At 39.8% G+C, this 18,167-nt stretch overlaps 1 protein-coding gene across 39 annotated transcripts in view; it reads left to right on the top strand.

Annotated features, from left to right (window-relative positions):
- Nucleotides 1-18,167, top strand: part of DLGAP2 (DLG associated protein 2) — a 440,056-nt gene that overhangs the window by 121,311 nt on the left and 300,578 nt on the right. For 4 of the 39 annotated variants that reach the window (XM_085542112.1, XM_085542113.1, XM_085542115.1 and 1 more), the window contains exon 1: nt 7,339-7,791. The exons of 25 other annotated variants lie outside the window; for them this stretch is intronic. The gene's annotated coding sequence lies outside the window, so the exon portion shown is untranslated. Of the gene's footprint in view, nt 1-7,338; nt 7,792-18,167 lie in introns of those variants that run through there. 10 more of the 39 variants (XM_085542133.1, XM_085542124.1, XM_085542117.1 and 7 more) reach the window with 5 other exon arrangements.

Genomic DNA, 18,167 nt, shown 5'->3' with positions numbered 1-18,167 from the left:
TAATTATTCTGTTTCATTTGCTATGCAAGAAATAACTTTGCTATTTTTAGTAGCCCTGCTAAACAGTCCTTTCACTGCACCTTTTAACAGCCACAGCTTATGGTAGAAGCCTCTGTGTTTATTCAAGATTAAAAACTGCTAAAGGGTGTCGTTTGGGTCATCTTGAGAACTTTGTTTTGGGCTGGAAGCAAGGCTCCTTAAAAAGAAAGGGTGGGCTGGCTGATGAGGTGGATGATCTGTCTGCTGTTACATGAAGTTATTGTGTATACTGTACAGTATACAGTACTGAACATTGTATGGTATATAATTTAGTTTAGTTTCTGAAACAAAAGCCAGGGTCATTGATTAAATAGACCTCTTAAATATAGTAGGAAATTAACATATGCTATTGATAATTTTTATCTTTTTTTTATTGCACAGCTTTTTGCCTTTATTCTTTAAGTTAATGCCTAAGATTGAAGAGAGTTTGTATCAGAATGTATTTTTAATGCATATTGTGGGACCCACTGCGCTACGTTTCTTCTTATAACCACTGTACCTTGTTTTTATATCTGCTCAGGTTTGCCAATGAGGGGAGCTATTTTGAGCGCTGTAGGTTTTTCTGCTTTTGAAATGTTTGTGGGTGATACTCAGGTACTTCAGTTTGACCTCCCAAATTTATTGGGGTTGGAAACAGCATATTAAGCTGGTGCGTACATTTGGTATGAAGTAGTGTCTCAGAAGAGCAGCCATTCAGTAGGGCTTTGTAAAACAGTCAGAAGCAGCCCTTGCTTTGAGCACCTCTCAATTTGTTTAAACAAAAACAAAAAGTATTTCTTTCCCTCATTTGATTTCAAGTGGATGTGCCCAGGCATTGTTGTGGAAACTGTTTTCTTGAGGTTTAAATGCTCATCTGAGATGCTCAGAAACAGCAACAAAAGTACTAAGCCCTATATCTTTTTCCCTAAGAGCTAAATCATTCCATCTCACTTAACTAATGTATTGATTGCCTTTATTGAGTGCATAATAGTTCTGAGTTTATGAGCTGTGATGCCTGGAAATGGAGTAGTGCCAGTGGCTGGGATAAGATATGGCCAGGAGACAACTATTTTTTCAAATGGCAATTTTTGCGGTTACAGAACTTGACTTTACTTCACCTTCAGAACAAAGTTTGTCATCTTGGATCACTGTGTATCAACCTGAGCAAGAACTACAATGAGCTTCCAGTTACAAAGCCCTGAACTCCGGCGCTCCAGCACACATCAGTATTGGGCTTACTTAGCAACCGTATGTGCATCCTGGAGGTAAAGGTCATGTGAAGAAGAGCCTTGTTTACATATCAAGATTATGTTATTACCCCCATGATGCTATTACTAGCAAGTAGCCGTGAAATATTAATGAGAACCTGTGAGCTTTGTAACTGCCCTGACCATGCCTGAAGCAGTGATTCCACACAGGAGCACAGGTGTGAGGTTTCTCCATTGGACACAGGGCCCTTGCAGAAGCCTTTCAGTACGCTGCAGCTGTTGAAATATGTTCCTCAAAATGTTGCTCATCTGCTTTTGCTTCTCACTTCTCCTGATTCTTTCTGCTTGGTTTCTCATACAAAGCCTAGTCTCAAAGTCATGCTTTTCTTATTTCTTGGGCTAAAACCCTACTTTTGCAACAAGTTTGGCTTGTGATACAAGTGTGTCTTTCTTTCCAACTGTTTGATTGTTTGTTTTTAAGTCATAAAATGCACAAGTAGGTAGCAGAAATTATAATGACCATTATTTTCAGGAATTCAGACTTAACAATGCATGTGGGGACTTTATGGCTTTAAACTGTTTGACTGGGTGGGAGCACAAGCAGAAGTTTGGTCCTGGTGGCATCACTGCTTACCAATATTTTATTGATTCTAGTGCCTGGACAGAGCCTCTGTGGCTGAGCTGCAACATAGCAAGCTATTTTTCAGTACAGGTCTCTCACATGTCTAAAATAATTCTTGCCTTTGTTTGAAATCCCTAAAGCTTTGAAGCAAGCTGTTCTTGGATATTTTCAGTGCTTTTTTGCTCACCGCTGCAAACTTGCAAGCATTTAAATCATATGTTTAAGACCTAACTCTAGTCTTTGCTTTTGCTATCTTCACACTTCACTATTGTCATTTCTGGTAATTGAAATTAAATGTGAAGATGGAAGTTCCAGCGTCAGAGAAAATATCTGTTTTCCCACTTGCATACAGCTGACATGAGCGTGCTGTAATCTAGAAGTCCCATTCCAATGTTTTTCTAATGATCACATTTGCAAACTGTCCACACTGCTGTACTGCTTCAAGATATAGCAAGTTCTGCTTCTAGTCAGGGGAGAACATAAACTTTGATGTGATCTTTGCCCAGAATCTGTTCGTCCTTCAGCCATCTTCCAGTCCTTCTTGGCAATATTTTTTCAATAGTTTTCAGAATAATTTCTTAGGGTGCCAGCTTTAATCCTGTCATCAAGTCTATTGCTCACCTTTCAAAGAAACTAGGAATGTGTAAAATGCAAAAACTGGTATGAAATTATTGTGCTACTCTGTAGCCTACTTCAGCTTAGAAAATCTGAAAGGAGTAAGGGGAAGGATATGGGGGAGGATGGCAAAAGGGGAAGAAGAGAAAGGAGAAAGGGAAGAAGACAAGGAAGGAAAGTCAAGGAACACAGGAGCATGAGGGGAAGAACTGTGTTTGTAAAGTGACATAGGTAAGGAAGAAAAAAGGTTAAAAAGATAAAAGCCTGTCATTTGCCAGAAATCATCTGGAGCTGTTTTCACTCAAAACCAGAAGGGCTCAGAAAGTTCAGTGATGACACTGACAGGCTCAGACCAGTGGGTTTGGAAGCTATGTTAGCTGAGAAAAACATTTGTAGATTTTGGTAAAAATCACACCTCAGTTAGAAGGTTTGTTAAGAGTTAGCAGTGCAAAGTTGAGACAATCCTCAGCTGCTGTGAGCTTACGTTTCTCCATAGGTAGAGCAAGTGTTTACTGTTCATTTCTCTTTTCCAAGGATCACATTGAGATACCAAGTTCTTGGGTACATTCTGAAAACACTTCTGCAATGCAAAGGGCTGGAAATTCTGGGAGGAAAAAACAAATTCTAAAGAATTGTTTCTCAATGCTTGTATTGCAGGGTAGGTAAAAGTTTTGATTGTATGACCTCTGCATCTTCCTAATAGGCTTCCTATGGAATTGAGGTCTATGGTAGAATCAGGTACAGCATTTTGCACCCCTGATTATGCTATACATGTTTCAACATAGCTCCCATCAAGAGTGGGGAGTTCCACTGAGGGGACAGTGACTTAGAAAGGTGGATGGTTTCAAAAGGAAACTGACATCAGACAGAACTTTTTATCCCTTTCTCCCTGTCTTCCAAATGATGGTGATTTATTTAAGAGGGTTACTAGATGCAATGTATAGTAGTTACCCCAAAATAGGCTAACTGGGCTTTGAAAAATGAAGCTCCTCTCTTAAGTATTTTAAATGTTTCTGATCTCAGTTATTTTATTATTGATATGGAAATGAAAATTACCTATTCTCCCATCAGAGCAAGTCACTTTTTACTTGCTTGATATTTTTTACACCTGTATTTCTAGTGTAGTTTGAAATTAAAACTACCATTCATGTTTTCTTTGGTAAATCAGCATTTAAGCTGGTGAGCTTAAGGTGGTATAGAAATGAGCTTATGAACTGAACATTTGCTGATTATTTTGTCCATTAAGTAAAAATATATTGGGATTTTTATTCCTGAGAATATTTTTAGGTCTTATATTAGCCATAGGTATTTCTTGGGTTGTTTTTTTTATTTTTGTTGTTGTTGTGTGTTAGGATTTTGACAAATAATTAGAAGCCATAGAGTGTTCTTTGGCATCCTTATTGCATTCTGACAATTTGAATTAGGCCTTAAGAGGTCAAACTCCCCCTTTGTAGTTTTTTGTGGTCTTGGTGAAAAGCAATAGTGATGTATCTCAGGAGGATTTAAGGAAGAATCTTTGCTTAAGTACAGAAACACAATGAGTCTGGTACTAATGTTTGTCCAGTGTGCCCTGTAAGTTAGTCTTAAGTCCTCCAGAGCTTTCAGACACGACTAGACCTGGCTAAAAGAAATAGATGTGCACATTTTTAGGATGCATATTTTAATTCTAACAGTAATTATTCTCCTATTCTGTGTCCGGAAATGGGTGACAAAATCCACTTTTCATTGGTACTTAATGTTGACTATTAGCAGTTTAAAGAGGTAAGCATTGCAATTCCTTTATAATATAATTTTTGGTTGGTTTTATTTTTTTCCACTGGTTAATATAAGTTACGGTGACACTTACTGGACAAGGCGGGCTTTCGTTCAACTCAAATTAGCAGGCAAAGTTTATTAACTGAGAAAGTTTCTTCTATCTCTGAAGATACAATCCACTCAAATGTCAGCGGGTGTATTAGAAGCACTGTGCTGGTAGAGATAATGCTGGAAGGTAACATTTTAATGCCTCCTCCCTTTCAGAATGTAGTTTCCAAACCCCAGTGGTGATTCCAACTCTGTTTTATGACTTGGGTCTCAATTCTAATTAGTAGAAGTTCTACATGTCTTACAGAACATCCTATCTATCTGCTTATTCTCTGCCCAAGAATGTGTAGATTTATAGACTGGACAGAATGTCTGGAGAGATTTAGTTTCCAAGTGTGCTGGAAAAGAATAATTATGCCCCATAAAAGGAAGATGGTAGAATTGAGAAGGTGGTCTGAGGATATTATAACTTCTTTTTTAGGATATTGGTGCTTTTATTACAGTCTCAAGTATAAAGCAAAGACCTTAAGAGGGGTAGAATATTGTCTTGTGTGGTTTGCAGTTTCTCGCATGCCCATTGGTTGCTTGCTTAATGTTGGTTGTTGTTGCTTAGGACAGTCTCACCTGCACAACAGTTTTTCTTCATTAGTCACTAGACAGGAACAGTCACTAGTCACAACATAATCCTTCAGCCCACTTCTGAGACGGGAATGTCTTTGGGGTATTTTCTCACAGTATCTCCCAGCACAAGTGGAAACTGCTTGGAAACGACTTCCACTCCATCTCTTATGAATTTCAGGCATCTTTAACCAAAGATCAGAACCATCAAGGCATCTTCCACTGGGCCATGTTTAACATCCTCCTCTGCATAGGAAAGCTCTGCTTGCTCATTACTGCATGCCTGGTATGATCAAAACTAGGTTAAGGAAGAGTGGTGTCGTCCCTAGGCTCAGATGCTGAAAGAGATACTGTTGTAAGAAAATGCATACCTTCCTGCCATGGCCTGAAAGAGCCTTAGAAGTCTTTCATTGTACCAAGACAATCTGACATTTGGCTTTTCCCAAGGCAGGACTGAGTTTGATGGAACAATGATGAATATTCTTTTAAGCTATTTTCTGCCTTTTTTTCTCCCTCACTCCCATTTCATCATTTTTTATCTAGACAAGAGAGACACTTTTGGACCATCAATCTCTGTTACACTCACACATGCTTCCACTTTCCAACCATTTCTTGTGTTACAGAAACACATGGAGAATATTTATGCCATCTGGACATGTAGAATATATGTTGTTCTACTTCCATTCAGTACCAAAATGAAAGGGTTATGATCCCCAGACTCAAAGTAGCATTTATGTCCTTGCCTAGATGGCATATCTGGGGAGACTGGCTACCTTGACAATGAATACGTTCAGGTCAGAGGGAGAAAGAAAGCACCTGCTCATGTCTCAGCTGCTATTCAGTGCTCTGAAATGGTTTTCCTCATTGATTTCTATCTCTGAGGAAAGAGTTCATCTCTTTAGGATGTTTTCAGAAAATCCATTGGCTTTTCTGCTTTGACAGCACAGCTTTGTCTTGGAGACATGGGTGCTGTGCTCAGATTTTGCTTTTACCCCACCTAGACTTGATGTAAGTCACTGTAGTAGTACAGCTTTTATTGTTAACACTTACACCACTTGCATTTGGGTTCTTCTCTGTTTATAGTATAGAAATTTAGCAGAGGACGGCCTCTACCTCAAAGGTGTTACAGAGTAAATGAAAGGTACTGCAAGCATCATATGCCATGGAGGAGGTGCATATTGGAAAGTGGATTCTGCTGCAGTGGGACTACACCAGTAGAAACACACGGGCAGGAACTACAGCTGTGCTTTTAAGCTTTAAAGTTTTCTACCCCAAACCTCCATCATGATATGAGTTCTAGTGAGTATTGCCTGAGTAGCAACACGGATGGATCCTAACACTGTGCCCACTGTTAAGAAAGAGGTGGTGAGATGCTGTTATTTCTGCTCAAAGTGGGATTTTGTAAACCAAGATCTTTGGAGATAACACTGAATAATGGTCTCAGATTGTGGGGTTATTTTTGGATTTTGTTTTTAAACTGATGTCCTTCTTTTGATGGTTTTTCTGAACATCATTCAGAAAAGAAAAAAATAAATAAAAAAAAATAAATACAAAGCTCTTCAGCACTTTGCTCCCACCACTGGGAGCAGCCAAGTCCCTTAGGGAAGGGATGGGGAAGCAAGTGAGCCTTGTCTCACCTTTAATGCTCCTCAAATTGTCATATGCTAAGGCAGGCAGATGGAAACTCAGTTTCGTTAACTGTGAGCATCATAACATTTCCCAAGTATGTATATATAATTCCTACAAGAAACACTGACCTGACAAAATAAGTCCCTGCATGGTGCACCAGTCAGTGCATGAACGAGCTGGTGTAGCTGACTGGATTTCAAACAGTCAGAGGATATTTTGTTACAGAGCTCATATTCTAAGCTACTGGGACAGGCAGTTGAAGCAGTTGCTAATTCTAAAAATACTCCCTCAGAGTGGGTTAATTTGTGCTTCACCGAAGTATCAGCCCTTTTTGCTGTCAAGGTATATTTTGCAATTGCAAGGAAAAAATATGTACAGTCTTCAGCGTTTGCTAAAAGCAAATTGGCAGCTACACTTCTTAACTGAGAGTGATATCACTCGTATCTATCGGTATCCTCGTGAGTGCATGAGGCTTTTGAAAAGGTGCCACCTCTGTCTGGTTATGCTTTATTTGCCTTTACTACTTTTCTAGTTTTTTAAATGAATTACCATTTATTTAAATGAGCTCCACCAGACAGGTTTAATTTTCCTTTTCGTTTTCAGCTTTTCAGATGATTCTGCAGGTTTCCTGATATCACATCAGCAGAAGCTGCTGTAGATTGATGGGACCCCATCAACCACCCTGCCCACTCAATATTATAAAGATTTGTGTCGTCAGTGGTTGTGACGTTTGGTAGGAAGTTGCCCATTTATGGATACTAGAGCAAATGATATCATCACAATAGGTGGCTCCTGTCTAAATAGGATCATTTGTGAAATGAGATTACAGGCATTTATCTGGGAAACAGGAGACAGAGGCACCTGCTTTATGTAATTGATATCCTGGGGACTCACAGTGTACAATAATCAAGAAAAATCTTCCTTTCTAATTCTATTATGTGGGAAAAAAACCCTCTTTTTTTCTGCCTGCATAAAACAAACCCCACTTCCACATGGAATAAGCTCCAGACCATGTTTTCTATTATGCTTGAATATATGGGACATGCATTGCAATCCTATGCTTGCCACACTGCTGCAGTATACTTGTTTTGCAGAGCTCTGTAGCAGGCTAGTCAAAGCTGTGACTAACCAGACTCTTGGATACATACTTTAATCTCTGTCCTTTATTTTTACAATGAATTTGATTCATTCTTTGATTGCATATTTTTTCTGATTTGCGAGAAGCTTCATGCTCTGTGTTTGGATGCTGACTGCAATACAGCAATAGTCTTTGATACGGTAAGTCAAAGATGACTCATTTCTTACTCTCGTGCCTTCAATTTATACTTTCTACAACACTATCTCATCAGGTAGAAAATGATGCGTTAATTAATGTTGAAGGAGTTAATTTTCAACAGATGCTTTTCCCTTCCCTCCCCCCAGTACTTTGCACCATGCTTTTTATTTTTTTTTTCCTTCTCGTGAAAGCAGTAGGTTTGAACTGACTTTAAGTAAAATGCTTTTGCTCTATTATTTTTAATAATATTGCCAGTATTTTGTCCTATTCTGTAATTTCAACGATGAAGTAGAAAATATATCACACACACAGATCTGAGACTTAACATGTGATGCTAGAATACGATAAGTTCAGTCCAATACTAACCTTTATTACAGCAAGCATGATTTGAAAGGCAAGAATCTTTGGGGAATTTATACTTCAGATAAAGTAGGAAGGTTTCAGTTTTCACTTGAGAATTCATGTAGCCACGTCCATACAGTTATAAGAGCCCTTATTTTACGTGCAGGCAGCGGAGAGAAAATGCCTTACAAAAAGACAGTTCCCTTTGTGTGCAGCGTGCAGGAGAAGATTCAGTAGTACCCCTTATCAAGTGCACTGTGTGAGATAAGAGCAAAAAAAACCCACATATTTGCTGCACAGTGATAGGAGCCTCTACAATGCAGAAACAGGGCTGAGAAAAATGCTACCTGGCAGAAATATTCTTTGAAAAGCTTTAAAACAGTGCTGTGATCACACACGCAACATGCCTTCTTTCAGACAGCTAAGATTAAATGTACAGGAAAGGTAAAATTTGACATAGGAATGTTTTGTAGAGAAGCAGCAGTCTGCAGCGGAGGTCTGGAAGCACACTGGGTTACTGGGTCTCCTCTGGTGATATTTGTTCAGTCCTGGTTTTAGAGCTGGGCAACTTTGCTGCAAGTGAGCAGTGCTCAGATGGCTTGGAATGAGTGCCTTTGGGAAGTGTTCTCTCTTTTTCTTTCTCCCCCCCCCCCCCCCCTCCTCCCCCCCCCTTTTTTTTTTTCCTTCTTTTCATATGTTATACTTTTTCAAGAGCAGAGAGATTTCTCATCACCCCTCTGGGTTTGGATGTGCCTATTAAAAAGTAATAATTAGCAAAATATCAATACATTTGTATTTGTCAGCATAGGCTTCCAAGGTGCAAGTGAAATAGCTCACTTTTCCAAAGTTCATTCACAAACAGAGCCAACAGAGGGGAAAAAGAAGCAAGGTCTGTGTGAAATCAGAACAAAGCTGTAGGCTGGCTGTCATCAGGCTGTAATTACTGTGGCTTTTCCACTTCTGCTGAGAAGTTTTCAGGTTTGATTTCTGCATTGCCAATGTGATAATTTTACAGGCATGCGTTAGCGTCAGCTCTCACACTTGCTGATAATTAGTTCATGGATCCATATCTGTCATGTTTTCCTGTCATTTGAGACAGCCTACATCCTTTGAATTTAGCAACAAGTGATCAACGTGATCATGTACTGCCCAGCATCGTGCACTCTGAAATGGATCTTTGGAAATGTAAAAGCGGTTGAATAATATTTACTAGGTGCATAAAGGATGTATCTTTAGTGCAATTTGTGACCACTGGCATTGCTTTTTGAATGAAGCATGCTCTTGTAAAATGCTTGAAGGCAGGAGGAGGCACGTCAGCATAGGAGCCTGTTTAACACTAGCACTCTGCCTGACAGCATCCTTTGCTTTTGCAAAGAAAAAAAAAGCACAAAACCAAATAAAAAACCAACAAAGCGAACACAGAATAAAGGCTATCTCATCCTCAGAAATGTGTAATTAGATCTGCTTAATGTGCTCCGCAGGCGTTGTTTCACTGTAAACGTCTCGTACGGCGATTTAGAAAAGTGAAGACATTTCCACAGATTTCATTTCTGCATGTTAAGCAGAAGCTGCAGGAAAGTGGCATGTTCTGCATGTAGAGGCCACATTACATGCTCTGTAGTTCAGGCATTCAACCGCTCGTAGCTCCGCTGATCCAATTCCAAATACCAAGTGTTGCGCGGGGTGCATTGCTTAGAGAGCAGACGCAAAGCAGTGACTGCGCGGTCGGTGCCTTTTGTACGACACCTGTAATTATATATTTTTTTAATTGCATTAGTAATTTTCTGCCGGTTCTGCCTCTGCCGTCTAATTTCCCACTAAAGGAAAGCATATTTGGCAGCAGTGTCTCGAAAATAACCAAATAACTTAAAAACAACAGGACAGATAATCAGTCAGAATCAGAAGCGTACTGAAGGATGTCTAAATAAAAGCATTCTACCCTTGTGCTTAAAACAGCCTATACAGCAATTAGCTGAATTTAGCAAATATAGAGGAGGAATGACTGTAGCATAGGGCACACAGTGTTCCACTTTTGCTTTATCTGGTAACTTTGTAACTGATATATCCAAAAGTGCTAGGACAGTGTATTTTATTGAACATTATTAATGATGTTCCTTACTATTATTTATTGCCTTCTTTTATTACCGATATGTCAGAAATCTCAGACACAATTTTCTGGAAACTTTACCTTTCTACTTTCATTTCTGTTCTTACATACAGGGCGTCGTGCTCTTAGCTTTATCATTGCAGTAAGTTCACACAGTTAACAATTTTATTTATTTATTTATTTATTTATTTATTGAGGAGAAAGGCTTGAATTTGAGCTGCAGCATACCAAGGAAAAAGTCAAGAATAACGGCACTTATGTACCTCTGTTTTTATGAGCATAGTATAAATGAGATCAAATGAATGTCTCTGATGTGAACTTAAAGGGTGTTGAGTGTGCACACAAAGTACAGCATATGTGGCCTACATCCCTGCCTGTCCTAGCTGCTATCAAATATAAAAGCCTGGGAAAGCCTTCTAAAGTAGGAAGGAAAAGCAGCTGGCTTTTTATACTCACTTTAAAAGGAAGTTGTGCTCACTGACAGGAGATGAGAATGGCGCAAGGTCTGTCAGTGCCAGCTTCACTTTCTCTGAATACCACAGGCATATTTTTTTTATAATAGATATATGCTTCAGAAATCCTGCCCAAGGTCAGTGCGGAGGGCTGGATTATGTGTGAAACCACACATCCTCAACTGGAGACCCCACGGCTAAATCAAATTGAAATGCTTTTAGTTCCTTATTGTGTAATATAAAATATTCATACCTGCAACAACAAAAGATTTGCATGGATTGGTCCAATACAAATTCTGGCTGTCATCTAATTTAATTGTCTTTGACAGATACGCTTGAAAAATTGATATTAAAACCTGATCATACAGGACAGCGTGAATGCCAGTAAAGTATGCAGAAAGCAGCAAAGAAGTTCTGCTTAGCAAGCTATTAATTCCTCTTAGCAGCACGTTACCAAGGTACAAATAGGGTAACAAGTCTGTTACTGTCAAACAGCCTGCATAGGAAAGCAGTCAGATAGATTAAACTGCACAGTAATTCAGAGATTACTTTCCTTTTGGTGAAGGAAAGTGTAGCTGCCTCAATCACTATTAACATCTTAAGAGATACTTTTTGCAATTAATAAACCCCATCACAACAATTGTGCTAGAAATAGTTATTTGCTGTATTGAATACTTAAAGGTGATCATTGCCCATTAAAAGAAAGAGATTCAAAGCAGAAAATCATACAAGGATTTTACATTTCCATGCAATTTCTGAGAAAGTTTCAAGTTTGAGCTGATCTCTACAGTAACGTGTTGTGAATACAGTCATGTTTTCCTCTTAGTTCCTAATACCCCCTGTGTGTCTCTCTTGATACAAGGGCAACAACACACTTCATGAATTTCAGTTCCTTTTCTAGGTGACCTGACATCATCAAATCCTTGTACCTAGTGCTTGAACACGCTTCTGCTGCAGTTGCTGGCAAAACACTTACTGGCTTAACTGGGATCATGATAAGGGCAAGTCACCATTTAATAATCCAGGCCTGAAGATATCAGGCTGCTTTTTCACTTGTTAGATACAGGCTCTTTTCCTGCAAGCAGCAACCTCACACCAGCTTATCAGGAGGACAAAGTCCTTCAGACCTCATGTGCTTTATCCAGAGGAAGCAAGGACAAGCCTGGCACAGTGGGATCATAGAGTCACAGAATATCCCAAGTCAGAAAGCATCAGTAAGGATCATCAAGCACAACTGCTGATGAACTTTCCTGTCAGGCAGGGCAGAGCATGTGACAGCCCTTGGTGTTCCCAGAGATGCAACTGGGGAGCAATATGCATCTCCCCAACAATCAAGACCCAGCTGAGGCTTCTACTTCGAAAGCAAAAGGTAGAAAACCACACAGGTGGTTGTGATCAGATGTTAATTCAGTATAAAGCCACAGTAACTGCCCTGCCAGGGCTTCTCTTGTAAGCAATATGCAAATCTGTGTAGAGGGAGCTCACTTGTTGGTGGACTGAAGGAAGTAGTGAGCTCTGTATTGCTTTGAAGAGTGGGCCTTGTTGAGGTCTTGGTTTTGAGGAAATTGGATATTTTCTGGGTGGAGCTTTTTCTTAGAAAGTCCTTCAATACCAAGACAAGGTGGGGGATGAAAGGATTGAGTGCAGCCTTGCCAAAAAAAAACCCCCTTGGGGTTCTGGTGGACATGAGCCAGCTGTGTGCTATCACAGCCCAGCTCTGGTGAGACCTCATGTGGAGTACTGAGTCCAGATGTAGAGTCTTCAGTACAGGAGAGACATGGACCAGTTGGAGTGTGTCCAGAGGAGGGCCACAAAAATGATCCAAGGGATGTAACACCTCTCCTATGAGGACAGGCTGAGAGTGCTGGGGCTATTCAGTCTGGAGAAGGCTGTGGGGAGATCTGATAGCGGCCTTTCGATATTGAAAGGGGAGCTACAGGAAAGAAGGGGAACAGAGTCTTTAGCAGGGTTTGTGGTGATAGAACAAGGAGGAACGGTTTCAAGCTTACAGACAGTCGATTTAGGTTAGATATAAGGAAAAAAGTCCTTTATAGTGAGTATGGTGAGGGTCTGGAACAGGTTGCCCAGAGATGTGGTTGATGCCCCGTCCATGAGACTTTCAAGGTGAGGCTGGATCAGGCCCTGGGCAACCTGATTGAACTGTGAATGTCCTTGTTTATTGCAGGGGAGCTGGGTTAGATGACCTTTGAAGGTCCCTTCCAGTTCTAAGGATCCTATGATATGCTGTGCTGGCTCTCTGCTGCTAGATGCAAGGACTGTGTTAAACTCCTGGAGGACCCACATCCCTCCGTGCTCACATCAGCTGGGAGAGTGCATGGGCATGGGGGCTGCCTTGCTTGTCTCTGGTTTTAGTTCTAGTTTTCTTCATGCATTTTTAATTCTTTAAATGTTATCAATATCTCTTTAAGTATGTATAGCGTTGTCCTCTTAAACATTGTTCTCACATCTGATTTATTTTCCTCCTACCCCTGCCCAACCACTGATAGAAGTAATAGGCAAGAACTAAAAGAAATTAAAGGCGTATTTTTCTGTTCATTCAGTGTATTTGACAGCGTTTTGTATCTATTCAGCCTGCTTCTTCAGTGGAATTATTTCGCTTCTTGTGCAGGCTTAGTAGCAGCTGTAAGGAGAAAGCATCTTAAACCAAGAGGAATAATACTGTAACATCAAAAAGACTGGCAGACAAAGTAGCTAAATCTCATAGGGACTCTCCATTTTATTGATTATATGGAGTTGATAATATTTTTTCTCATAACTATGTAATCTGTATACATCTCAAAAGATGTCATAAAAGCCTAAATTAGGTCATCCAATTAGACAATTAATTTGTACTATAGCTCTGAACTAGCCTTACAGCATTTATCTCCCCGTTTTCAGCTCAAGTGATGGTGATGCTTTGTTATTCCTCTAGCACAACCATCTGAAGGGGCTCCCATCCTGCCCACAGACACTTGTTCTTTCCCATTCCCTGCCTGAAGTGCCCCAGATGTGCTGACTCTGCTCTTTCTGTGGCTATGCTCTGAGTGCAGCAGGTAACTTGTTGATCAGAGTGATGTGGTGCCTTTTGAGGCTGATGCAGGAAAAGATCTGGAATGAGCTCCGAGGCCAACTTCCCGTGTAAGCCTCTCCAGTCAGATGAGTAAAAAGCTTGTTAAGTTTACCTGAACTTGATGATCTTCAAGGTCTTTTCCAACCTGAGTAATTCTATGATTCTATGATAACTAAATGTTGGATTCCTAAAACAAACGGAATGAGTAACCAATTAATACTAACCTCTTGTGAGATTATCTTGGGAGATAGTTGCAAGCAGTTTTGATACAGTGTTTTTCTTTCATATTCCTACAAAACAGTGTTTCTCTGTTACAATTCCCATTCTTATAGCAACTGTAATTCACATGAGTGACAAAGGCTTCCTGGAATAGAACGCTATATACATACAACCTTGTTTTAGAATGAGGAAACCAAAACAAGCACAGTTCCTCAACACTGGCACTGCAGCTGTCAAAATGGTTTCATCAGGATGATGGAACAGACAAAACCACGTTTGGGATGTTGAGCTAATAACACCAGCAAACCCGATTCATTGTAAAGACTTATTTAGTGAGAGAAGTTGGATGGTACAAGGCAATTCTCAGGAGTTGTCTGCAGTAGCATTGTCCCATCTTCTGGGGGCTCTTCTGGCTTGCCATGTTGGTTCATGGCCATGCTCTGGTAAGAGGTTCTGGCTTACATCCCACAGTGCACTGCATTCCTGCAGTGAGGAATTGCTTGTAGCTTTACTGCTGTCAGTTTGCATGGCTCTTACACTATTCAAGTAGGTATTTGCACTGCATCCTGCAATGAAGCACTGCCTTACAAAAGAAAGCAGTAGTACTTACTAACAGTGTGAGTGAACTGAAGGTAAAACTGAGTAGGACCTTCCCCTTGGTTTTTGCAGGCTCTGGGATAAGGTGCTGTGGAAAAAGGGAAAAGCTTCTGACACAGGAAAGCCCTGTTCCTGGGACTGTGCACATCACATCAGCCTTTGCAATCGGTCTCCTTTGAAGCTAGTTGCAGTGCTGCTTTGGATCTCTCCTGTGCCATTTGTGCTGGGACTTCTTGTCATGCTCTTGATTCCCAGATAGGACAAAGCTGTCTAGACAAGAACCGCTATGTATTAAACCCCTCAGTGTACAATTTAAGCTTGAGGATTTATGGATACATCCATGCAAGGGCAGACATTGTTTTAATTTATTATAATGTAATATTGAGATTCACTTCTGATTTCTCTGGTTCTCCTAGGATCTTGTGTTCATATGTACATACATGCATTCTCAGTTAGAGGAGCAGGCACAGCATTCTGTATATCCTCCAAGGTGTTGCCAGGTAATGTGGACCACAGCAGCCAGAGTGGATGCCAGGCACGTCCTGGTTCCTCCTCTTGTCAGCCCCTGCCCTGCTCCATGGCTGCACATGCAATGCACTGTCCCTGGCCCTACAGCTCCAACCCTGGATTCAGCTTCTGCCCCTCACTGCTTTAAACACTGGTGTGTGTTTCACAGATAAACCCTTTCAGCAACTGCTTAAGTTTTCAGTAACCAAAAGAGTAGAAGATAGATTTTGAACTAAAAGTCATTGTATAGTGATGGGATTCTGAGGTGAACGCAACTGTTGATAAATAAATTTAAGATTTCTGCTCCTAATTTCAATATGAATAATTAATGGCCTCCCTCAGACTTGGGGCTGCAAATTAACCAGTTCATAAATACTTCAGTTGTCGCTGTTTCATACAGTGACACTGCTTATTCTGATCTTTGCCGGCTGTGCCCCTGGGGGACCAGTACATGATGGTTGTTTTTTCTTTTCTTAATTCTTTATTCAGCAATGTAACAAGTAGTCATACTGGCTTTTTACGAGATTAATCCCTCTCAGGTATTTTTCATTCACTTCCACGCTCATGTGATTAATGGAGATAATGCGGGAAATTAACACTTGAATATCTGGGGAAGAAACCTGTGGGATATAGACATTTTTCCTGGTTTAAAAAATAGAATAAAAGCAGGAGGAGCCTACCAGGCACTGTGGTAGAGGGTGGAGATGTAACTGGGATAAAACCATTTTTGGTCGCGAACAAGCTATGCAGTTGCTTTGCAAGCTATTCCTCTGTAAAGCAGGGATGATAATTCTTCAGTGGGCAGCACAAAGCTGTCTTCTTTGAGATAAATGTGCTGGAGTTGGCCACTTGATATATTTGGGAAGTGCTACCGATATAAATTGATGGAAATTACATCTGATGGTGACCATAAATGTTTCTGCCTATACTGAAGAAGGGGGAATTATCCTTACTAAAGAGCATGCTTTTCCATTGATTCTCTTCTGACAGTTTGCTGGGAGGTTGGCTGAAGACATCCAGGAAAAGAGACTCAGATTCTGAAAATAAGTGAAATCACCTGGGGAATCTGGTCACTACGGCACTCACTTTCCAATCTCTTCTTCAACCTTAGGAACAGTTAAGCAAGGACAGTCTTACAGAGCTAAAAATAATCTAGTTTTGCTATATCTTTAAAAAATGATGGCTTGGAAACTGAAAATCATTGAAATCATATGACAGATGCTGCCAGTGGTCTGACTTGTTTGATGGCTACTGTAAGGAAGTTCTCCAAAGTGCAACTTTTCAACGCCTTCTTTGCTTTTGTATTTGAGTGTTTATGCACAGAGACAAGCAGATGACTCAAAAGAAACTGTGTGTGTCTTCCTGTACTAGGCATGAGAATGAAAGAGGAGAGTGGATATCCATTAGCAACATACAGCTCTGGAAACCACGTCAGATATTTAACATTATGTTTCAAGAGTACTGCTGTAATGTTAATTTAATGGCACAATTCCTCTTCTGCTGATTTCAGTTTCTGGTGCCATTAACAGTTAGTTACTGCAAGATCAACTATTATCTTTTTCCTTTTTTCTTTTCCCTTTTTGCACTGCACATTTTCAGAACACAACAGAACTTTCCCCCCTACTCCTCAAGGGTGAAACAATACTTTTTTTTTTTTTTTTTTTTTTTCTGCTTTCTAGAATTTTTACACATCTGAAATGACCATTAAGTTTAACTGTCTGCTTTCAGATGGATTACTTTCAAAATAAAAGAAGCTTCCCTTGAGTTTCCAGGTAGTCTACCACCAAAATAGGATTGAATATTGGGTAATAGAGATTCCTTCAAACAAACCATTTTACATTAATGTTTGAGGGCTTAGATTAAAGTGGCCTTTTTCACACAACTGAGTTGTGTCATGAGCAGAAAAATAATTGAGATTAGGATTCCTAGATGCTGTTTTAGGCACAGGTTACCATGCTAGCAGCTGTTTCTCCTCAAATGAAGGACGCTTATGGAGAATTTGTATAGCGTACGAGAGGACTCAAGTATGTGCCTAGGTAAAGGGAAATAGGAATCTACTGAAGCTTCCCTAGCCCTGCAAAATCAGTAGGTTTGGGCATGTGACTGAGTATTGTATAGGCTGGTTTCAAAATTCTTTGTAATTTTTCATTTACTTTTTAGCCAAGTGTTACAGATCCTCTCAGTCAAATCACTGGGGTATTTACTAGTAGGCAAAATTGGATGTAATAATACCCTGTTATCTAGCCAGAATGTATAAATTCACATCTTTCTGCTCAACACATTCCCATGTTCATGTTGAAAAACATCTTTTAACAGTCATATTCATGAGGTTAGGAAGTAAACTAAGAAGCTGTGGGAATCCGTTAGCTACTTTTCATATATTCAATACTATTTAGACATAATATTTGTGAGTATGCTCATGAGAAGTCTTAAAACTCACTTAGTTTCTCTCATGTACCTTATTAATGTATGCATCTAAGGAGGCCTGGTGAATCAGAATTACAACAATCTTGCATCTGCTGGAGAGATTCTACAGACTTTTGTATACGTTTCTTTTTTTTGTTTTTTTTTTTTCTTTCTACTAAAACAGGAGTAAAACAAAAAAGGTGATGCACTGGTAATCAGAGTGGCAACACTAAATGGAAAGAAAGAACTCAGCTAGGTATAGGGCAAAGATAAACTGTTGGGCAGCAGTATTGCAGTAATATATAAGCAAAAGTCATGCTGTTGAGAACTAAGACTAAGCTTTTTGCTCAAGAAGTAAGTGAAAATCCGAACTGGGCATAGAATGATCCTTATTTTCAGCAAGACAATGTTTACTCATGAAGATCAATAAGAACACATTTAAAAATCATCTTGTAAAACCTGAGATCTGTTTTGGTGGAGGGGTTAGTGATTTAGCGCTTTATGAAGCAGATTATCTTTTGAATCATTATTGCATTAGTTTAAATTATTCCAGCTTTACGTGATTGTAAGTAAGCTTTAGTTTGGGGAGTTGATTTGCTTTTCCTATGCCTTCCTATTCCAGCTTTTCCTGGCTTGGACTTGATTCCCTTATAATGGCCCACTTCCTCCTCACCTCCT

The sequence above is a fragment of the Coturnix japonica genome, chromosome 3 (assembly GCF_054131305.1).
Source record: "Coturnix japonica strain WE chromosome 3, WE-NBRP24, whole genome shotgun sequence".
Classification (NCBI taxonomy): Eukaryota; Metazoa; Chordata; class Aves; order Galliformes; family Phasianidae; genus Coturnix; species Coturnix japonica.
The sequence above is the reverse complement of the archived record's forward strand: the minus strand, read 5'-3'. Positions and strand labels throughout refer to the sequence as shown.